We start from the raw sequence: 8389 nt of genomic DNA on the forward strand, positions 1-8389 counted from the left end.
TATAGTGCCTTACTAGTTATTAATCAAGCTTTGAAATTACAAAGGTATTTACCAAAAATCTCTGTTATGCCTGCTGAATGGGGGTCTCAGCCTGCAGATCTTACATAGCAGGCTTAACGATATCTACGTACAAATCAAAGGTTTTTAAAAAAAAAAAAATCAATGAATAGATTCATGGTCAATTATACATCAGATTTAAGTACAGATACTACAACCCTTACTCACCTCGAGTTTTCCTTGCTCGTTGAGTAGTGTCACTGAAATCACTGAGACTGCTCAATGCAATAAGGGTGACAGATTCTAGCCCTATATGAAATGCCAGAGATGGAGCCCAGCTCAGCATCAACATCTAGACTTTACTAGCAACACCTCCATTTTATTCAGGAGCAGTTTCAGCAAATAATGCAATACCCCACAGTCCAATAACTCATAAGGAGTCAGTCAAGGATGAGGCCGCATTAAATGAATGATTACATGGCTTTATCTGGGCATCTTCTGATACCAAAGAAACTAATATATGGTGCCAGATCATAGTATCCGAGGCAATCTGTGTAGAGGTGCTAAAAAGAGTGGTTCCAAAATAGATTACTGTGGTATGCTCATTAAAACATATGAATCAGATATGATCTAAAGCAGCCCAAAAAAGCAGCCACCAGGAGTAACACTGAAATCAGTGGAGTTACACCCACATACCGCTGGTGAGAGCAGCAGGAGGCCCAAGCCTCCCTTCTGCTGTTATCAATCAAAGAGCTTTGAAATCTTCTATCATCCTCACCAATGAGCCCAACTTTATACTAAGAAAGTCATATCTGAAGCGTCCATTAACCTCACCCACAGGTTATCCTCCCCTTTTGAATTAGAGTCATCTATCACTAAAAATGATATTTTTCATCTCTCCACTAGTATTGCTGCAACATTATTTCTTTAACTACCAATCTGGAATAGCATTCTGGGAACAGAGTGGATATTAACCTCTCAGGCATTTCAGGGACAGAAAGCACTGCCTCCAGGAAGAAAAAAATTAATATTCACAGGCTCCTAGCCCCTTTTGTGTACCTCCGACTCAGAGAAATAGAACCAAGGTTATTAGAAAGCTTAGTAAGCCAGATGGTTACTCTTTCGGTTTCATTCCTTCTTGCAACAGAAAGAGGCTGTTGGTTGCAACTGCCTCTGAGCATAGGAAGATAGCAAACCAAATGTCTGATACCAGCGTCAGAACATGCAGATGTCTGCCTAAAACTGTTTTCATAGTTTCATGGAGCTACAGTAATGGAGATCCAGAGGGCAGGCAAAAGCATAAAAAGGGGCAAGAACTGACAGGGTATGGACAAGGAGGGGGGGGGGGCAGTGAGAAAGAATGAGAGAGGGGATAAAGGAGGCTCAAAGGACTGATTGCAGTCTTGCCAACTCAAAACTTTTAAAAATCATGAGTCAGGATCCCTAAAATGATGAGATTGCCTTAAAAATCATGAGACTTTAAAATAAAAAATGTTAGGTTCCTTCTATTTGCTCTCTGGCTTCTCAGACCTGTAGGCTGCACTCAGGTCACATTTTAAAGTTTTTCTCTGCAACAAAGAGAGCTAGAGATTTCCTTTGTTTAGGAAATGAAAGCCAAGAGTCTCACCTCATCACATGCTTCCAGGAATTGGGGCTTTAACAAACATGCCAAATATCATGAGACTCGTTACAAAATCATGAGAGTTGGTAACGCTGGGCTGGAAATCCCGGGGGCATGGTCAGAGATGGAAAAGTAGAGAGCTCTCTTTACGTTAAACATGAAACACAAAGTCTAGAAAACATTAAGTATCTCAAGTTTAATATATGGCCAGAACCTCTCCCTTCTTTCCCCTATTCTGAGACTCTCATTCCCCACCCAGTGCCTAGCACGATGGATTTGGGCCTTCAGATGCTACCGCAATTCAAATGATAACTACCTTCCGGCTACTCCTCCTATGGCCTTGCTAATGTCTGTGGGAGAGAACGTTTGATGGGCTCCATGAAGTCTGTCAGAGCAGGGCTGCCAGCCTGCATGTTTGTTTTCATCCTAAATCGGGACAAAGTTGTAATTTTTCACAGAATGAAAGTTTGGAAAAATTCCAACCTGGAAATGTCAGAATGTTTTGTTTCAACATTTTCAATTGAACCTAAACTTTTTGACATTCCCTGAAATTGAAATCTCTGACTTTAGCCTGTTGAAGTGACCCAAAATTTTGCATCAGTTTAAGCTTCAACTGCATTTTCCCATTGTGGTGCATTGCCTAATGGGAGCTGTAGATTATGATCCTGATGTTTTGTTTCTAATTAGTTCAATAAAATATTAAGCTGTATTTCCCTATCGGTGCATTGCTTTTGGGGGGTGTCGTTTGGGACCCCATTCTTCCCTATAAGCCAGTCTCTCTGGTTGGACTGCATTTCCCATGACACTCTAGTCATGTTACTCCCATGATGTACTACACAGAACTTGCACAGAGGGAAACCTGCATTGCATTCAGAGATGAAGATGAAGTCCTCTAGGAAGTTCAGCCCATTAGAGAGAATGGGGGCCCAAAACTACAACACTCATAAGGCAATGTACTTCTAGGGAAATGCTGCTTAATGTTTTATTGAATTAGTTAGAAAAAAAACATTGTCGGTCAGTTCAACAAAACAAAATATTCCAATTTTTGTTAAAATGACCCAAAACAAAATATTCATTTTGCTTTTCCTGATGAAAACAAAATCAAAATTTGGGGGCAAAAAAAATTGAGATTTTGTTGTGGAAAATTAGTTTTGCAGAAAATCATTCTGATGGATAAATTCCCAACCAGCTCTAGTTATGAGTTTACATGGAAGAAGTGAGAAAGTAAACTCATACAGTGAAGTCGTCTATAATTCACTCTAGATCACTCGGTTGGTGCTTTCGTAGTAACGGTTTTCCTTTTGTTGTCATCGCTATTGCAAATAGAGATATAGCAAGCAGGTTCATTAGAGTTTCTGGCTTTGGTAAGCCAGCCTCCTTTAGTTTCATGATGAAGCTTTGACCTTCATTATCTTTCACCTGTTCTGCTGAAAGCAAATTTGCATCCTGTAACTTAATAGATTTCAATAAGAACAACAAATAAATGGAACAAAATCTATAGTTTGGATTTATATAGCATCGACATACTTCATTTCAATCCATTTATCAAAACTGTTAAAATGACAAATGGTACTTCATCACTGGCTGCAAAGTCTGTGGTTCTAGTATCTGTAACAATATTTTTGTATTATATGGAATCAGAGACTAAATATAAAAACTAATTCACTTTATAATCTTTCAGACAAATTTTACTGCTTCAAACACAGTTATAAAATCCAAATTAGTGCAAATTATCTGGTAAAATCTGGAGCCTTTAGGAAACTATTATTGATAACCACAGACAGAAGGAACAAGGGACCAGGAATGATCAGGCCCCATCAATGGCCGGACGTTGCAATGAGTTAAACCAAAATAATCCTACCAGGTGCAACCTGCTCAATGCTACAGAAGAGAAAGAAGTGCAAGGTTTTAGCCAAACTGACCTGGAAGAAAATTCCTTCTTCATCCCAAATCTGGTGACAGGTTGAACCCTTTGTAGATGAGCAAGCATCACACAGCTAAGCATCTGTCAACATAGCATTTGCTATACTGCCTCACAGAATTAGTTCATCTAGTCCTGTGTTTTGCCTATTACTATGGCCAATATTGACTAAATCAGATTAAGGGAAAAACAACCCTTTCCCAATAATTAATCTGGCCAATTGTGAATTGGTGGAGGAAAAAGATCTGTCCTGACCTGTGTACAGGTGAGACACTGAATTGTGAGATTTGATTCTTTTCATTTGATCTATATAGATACAAGTGTTAAAATCATGGGAGCAAAGCAGATGTTTATCTTTTCTCCACAACCTAGAAATGAAGGATGCAAAATGAGGTTTTCATTTTTGTTGAAATCTATGAAGTTTTTTTTTTGGATTAAAAAAGCTAATGAAAAATCACAAATGAAAACTACTTTTGTTTTGTTTTTCAGTTCCCCTATTTCCCCCCTTTCTTCCTTCTTTTTCTAGAGGCAAAATGGGAAAAGGGGAGAAGGAAAAAGGCAGAGAAATGGGAAAAAACACTAAAAGTTTTGTTGGGAAAAAAGGCCATTTTTCACCTTGCACCCAACAAATGTTTGGTGTGACTTGTACCTCTCCCTCATCGAAACCCAATCTCCAGTGACAGGTGCCTGGGAGACAGCAATGGAAAGATGGCTCCATCTTCAATGTGTCATCCTAATAATGCAATCAACTTTATGACAGTTTGAAAAGGTGGGGCCCTTCCTTAGGCATCCCCTTGGGATCCAATGTGGCACCAGTGAGGTTGCTGCATTTTAGCTGATCTCTCCCCTGCATTATACTATTTGGGGATCTGTTCACCCACCTAATTGTCAATAGAATTGAATCCTGGACCCCTATTTTTTACACCTGAAGTTTTCTAGTTTTACTAAAGGGAATTAATTTAATCAATTCATACACAGTAGGGCCAGAAAATTTCATGTAGGCCATTATTTTACTTACTTCACAAAAAATTATACATTTTAGGCAAATAGTTCTAGAAATATTGAAAAGTCACAAATTGAGCACAAAGTGAGAAAATACAAGAGACAGGCAAGAATGACAGAAACAGTGAAAATAAATGTAGCAACAAGGAAGGGAGAGAAAATGTTTAATAAAGAGTTAAGGGAAATAGATCAGACTTTGCCTGATGCCTGTTCATTGACTATGTCATTTCCACTAAACCCTTATCTCAGCTGTTCTTTAATCTCTGCAGCGATGGTACCTCCCTGGCCAGTTTATTCCACTAACCAGTTCCATTCATCAATACTGTTCCCCCTTTGGCCCTAGCGATTAGCTAATATTGACGCTCTCATCAGGTTGTTTCTGTAGGAGAAATTGATTATAACAGTCAGGTATTTCTGTGATGAAATCCTATTTATTTACAAAATTGGACACAAAGTCCTGTTTCCCTGAACACACCAGGAACAAACAATAGGAAGCAGCTTCCTTGTTCACAAATTCAAGCCTGCATTCCAGTCAGTTCTGTGCTAAAAGGAAGCTCTCTCTTTCTTGGATTCTGCAAGGGCCATTCTCACCAGTACTTCTCTGGCTGTCTGCTTCTGACACACACAACTCTCCCAATCAGTGCCCCAGCCTACATTTGCAATCAGTCCCATGGAAACCTCTTATTCTCCCTGCGTTTGTTCTTTTGCAGGCTTTCCTGTGTGATCCAGTGCCTTGACACGTGGCTTCTATTGTTTCAGCTATCTTTAAATAAAGGGGCATTTAATGGTTTCTTCTTTAAACCTGAAGGAAAGGTGGCTAATATTGACATCAGCTTCAGGAGGTCTGTGATTGCCCATAGGTCAAAGAAACGCTTGCTGGCAGCCACCAGCACAATATATGTTCCCAAATGTCTCCACTAAATGTTTTCCTCCTTGGCTTCATGTCATTACTCTTTAAACTACTGTCTGAAACTGGGAATAATGCCCTTTCTATTACTATATTGTTAGTGCTTTATTCACATTGACCACATTCTGTCATCACCTGAGTCTTTTCCACAGGACCAAAATCTAGTACCCATAGTCACTGTCCACATCTTGGACTTTCTTACAAGCTGCTCTTCTCATTTCTGCCTAAATTGAGCTGCACTGACTAGCGATAGATGGGTCTAAAACCAAAATCCTGGATCCATACAAACCCAGATTTTGTGCAGGTTTGGGATGAATCAGGAGGATGACCCAAACATCAAAGCTGTCTCATCCCTTTAGCTAGCTACACCAAATCACTGGATCCAGACAAACCAGTGGGATGTTTGAACTCTGGACCTGAATTTTGTGACTCAGTGACATCTCTGGCATTATTCTCATAGCACTCTGCGTGAGTTCAGGAGACCGTGAAGTCTCTAGTTCTTCCTCACACACATACAGCAGGAGGGAACCCGCAGTAGCTATTGAATGGACAGTCATCTCCACTATTCCCACTTAAGTACATTAAGAGGCTCATTGGACTTACCCATTGGGGTTTTACTGATGATCTCTACTCCTTGGCTCTATCATTATCTCTATACTGATTAGAGATGAGCATGGGCCTAATGCCAGGATCCCAGCACCCTCAAACTTTGGAGGACTGGAGATGAAATCTAGATCTGGATCTGAATTCTTTGGCTCAGATGTCATCTCCAACAGTCGTAGATCCTGGAAGAGCAGGGGAAGCCATGGCTTCTTGGGTGCCCATCTCCCTGCTCCAGTTTAACGCTGAGGGGCAGATATTGGTCCTGACAGGACATCCTGGAGAGTTGTCATCCTCTCTGAATTGCTGTGGACCAACAAAATTCCTGCATTTCAACGGATCTCACAACCAGACTCCCTGCTCTCTGCACTCATGGGACTCATCTCCAAGGGGCTCATTCCTTCCTTTGAGCTCTAGCTTTTCTAATGCCTTTATAGAGAATTTAAATTCTGTATCTGTAACCACAGCCTTCTAATTTCAGTCCCTCCACTGATCCAGCTCCATTGGCTCAGAATAGGTCAGACCTATTATTGGCTTGGCCCTCGTTCAATAATCAATAAAGAAGATGCTAGAGGATTTATATATAGCCAGCATGCTGCGAATCAAGCCTTGATGTTTACAATTTTTAGAAATTCTAAAAGTAGCGTATGAACTGATAACCTGAATATCTAAATGGCCTTAAACAATCTCAGATCTTCCATCTTGACAATGTATCAGGCAAAAAATATTCTTGATTATCCCACAAAGTAACAAAAGACACTGATGGATATGTCAGTGTTAACTAGGTGAAATGATATTCACCTAGTGCAAAACATATCAATGGTAGAGGGGGCTAGATAAAAGAAAGTGGACTATAAAGTAAAATGGACCATCTCTCTGAAGGTCATAAACTCAGCCAAGGGAAATATCCACCTTAAGCCATGCTGATCACTGGCATAATGACATGACCGGAGATAGGTCATTTAAATACACAAGGTAGAACTGTTGACACTCTCCCTTCTTGTGGCATTGTACCATTTAAAGGAGAAGAGGTCTGTAACTAAGCATTCATCCCAGTCAGGTTGCATGGGAGCTCTTCAGTGTATTTAACAGGATAAACTTAAAACAGACAAAGAAAAGGAAAAGACCAAGGATAGTGAAACAGCCCACGAACTCTGAGAATGGAGTAGTATGAATAATCTTGTTGCAACCCTGGCCTGTAGCGTAGATGTTCTTGTTGACCAGCTGAGAAGAGATGTAGCTATGGGCTGAATCATGTGCTCCCATTTCCAAGAGACAGCCCGGATGGAAGACAAAAGAGCTAGCCCCATCGGAGCAGGGAAAGTGAAGGACTGGAGATGATGCCACAGAGACTGACAGAGAAGCAAGGATATACTGCTACCCCAGAAGTCTCCAGCCAGTGAGAAGAGTCCAAACTAAATAAGCAGAACAGTGATGGAGGACATATGGCTACCAAAAACGGTACAGTTAACAAAGGAGGAAAAGAGAAAAGGGGAATGGTGAGAACACAGGAAGAGAGGAGGTGAGGCCTGGGAAAAGGAGGGACTGAGGGACATGGGAAGGGATGTGTAAACTAGTGGAGAGAAGGAAGAAAAAGGGAAAAGAAAATTGTGACATAGGATATGAGGAAGGGAGGAGAGATGATGGACGAGGGGGTGAAGTGAAGAAGAGGGAAAGCATAATGGAAAAGAAATTCAAAAGATTGGGATGAAATAAAGGAGAGAGAGAAGAAAATTCTACTCTCTGGGGATTAAAGGAGACAATAAAAATGGGAAGGAGGAGGGAGGAACAAACTAAAGGAAGAAATGGAAAAGGTCTCACATAGTTGTCAGTACTTTTAACCCTCTCTTTTGCAGAAAAAGGGGCTGTGGAGGGAGAATTTTTCTAAAAATTGCTTGAAAACATTATTTTGCCCCTGAGCCCTAGCACCTATTTCAGCTAACTCAAGCCCAGGTGTTGCCATTAGCTTACAGCCATTAAATTGTACCTGTAGGTACTTGTGGAGGAGAGTGAGGAGTAGCTGCAACCATTAGAGATAATATGGATCTGCACATCTATGAGATTCGCCAGGATGTGTCAATATGCCCTGAATTCACAATTAAAAATGGTGCTCTGTGACTAATAATCAGATCAGATTGTGAACTATCGACTGTCTGATTGGAAGAAAAGACAATGTTCTATAAATAGAAATGGTCACTTTTCCTTCCCTCTTTGAAGTGTAAAGATTGCGTGCATTTTAAACTGTAGCGTCTCATCACTCGTCTGTGCTGCCCACTGGAAAAAGGAAATGTAAAACGTGTAGACTGCAAGTTGCTCTCGGTTGTATTCTGAAGCAGTGACA

The sequence above is a fragment of the Emydura macquarii genome, unplaced genomic scaffold, assembly GCF_026122565.2.
Source record: "Emydura macquarii macquarii isolate MOO-44397 ecotype Brisbane River unplaced genomic scaffold, CSIRO-AGI_Emac_v2 contig_1253, whole genome shotgun sequence".
Taxonomy (NCBI): Eukaryota; Metazoa; Chordata; order Testudines; family Chelidae; genus Emydura; species Emydura macquarii.